We start from the raw sequence: 1396 nt of genomic DNA on the forward strand, positions 1-1396 counted from the left end.
GCTCAAAAGAGTAAGGGAAGGCATGGTGGATCCGTAGCTTTTTGAAGGAAGGAAGGGTGAATTTCATTTTGAATGTCTTCTCAACGATGATAAGATGTGGGTGCTTCGGTAATCTATAGAGGTCGCAACTTGAGCTACAGAGCACTGGGAGGTGCTGACGGAGACGTCCTGGGTGCAGCTTCGGAAGCTAAGGCTCCGACGAAGGCTACATCGGCAACGAACAGCTTCAATGACGGGCGAGTGGTTACTGCTACACCGATGTGGGCACATCAAGTTCTTGCTGGCGAGTTCGAAGACTTTCGATGCTAAGCACCGTGTCTTTCATTGCAAAGTTGCTGCTAGGAGGGAGCTCTACTCTTGGCCAACATGCAGAGCATTCGCAGGGTTGAATTCTTGTAGGGCTGGGCGTTGGAGCTTCTTTTCGGGTCTGAGCCTCTTATGGTCTGGACCCTTTGACCAAAAAAAAAACAAAGACATATATTACAGCCTTAACTCTCGGATCTAGTCTCATGTATTCCATTAAGTGAACTCTATTATTGACACAAGAAAAACATACATGTGATAAATGAAAAAGAAAAAATATAAGTAAATAATTAATTTTTAATTGGCCAATTTTAAATAATTGTAGTTAACAATTATTAATTAATGACAATTATCAAAATGTTTATTTGTTTATTATTGGTTAGACTTTATTGATTACTTGGTGAGATTGATAAAAAAAATTATACTTTCCAATTTTGTAATATAATATTAATATTATATTTGTCCAATTATTAATCCGTCAAAGTTACGCACATATGAGTAATAAGCCGCAAATTAATTTTGTTATGGAGAGTGAGTAAGTGTTGGACCACGTTATGGAGAGAAGGAGAGCTTTACCGGCATGTGGTGTCAAGCACATAGAAATCGGACCATGCGAGGGGTAGGAGTACAACTCGGACCCAGCGAGTTGTTTACCTTATTCAAAAAAACATATAATAATCAAAACGTACTCTCCGATTTCATTTACGGTAATTATTAAAATTTTATTCATTCACAACTCGCAGGGTCCGATAACCTTGATGTGAACTTCATGTACTCCCTCCATACAAAACGGACCCTCCGATTTGTTTAAAAAAAATTTAACAACACTAAAATCGGATGGTCCGATTTCTTAAAACCAAATCTGAGAAAAACTGTCCCACAAATTAGTCTAACACCTTTATATACCATAACCACGCACAACACAATTACAGTTTCCATATCCAAAAAAATCAGCCGTAATAAGCCTGAAACAGCAAGTTAGTTAACAATAACGTAACATTCATGAAACTCATCAAGTCTTTATAAATTAGAGTGATACTAGGTAACTAATAACTTTTTTTTGAATAATATGAACAATCACTAATTAAATTGA

This window comes from Arachis ipaensis, chromosome B04, assembly GCF_000816755.2.
Source record: "Arachis ipaensis cultivar K30076 chromosome B04, Araip1.1, whole genome shotgun sequence".
Classification (NCBI taxonomy): Eukaryota; Viridiplantae; Streptophyta; class Magnoliopsida; order Fabales; family Fabaceae; genus Arachis; species Arachis ipaensis.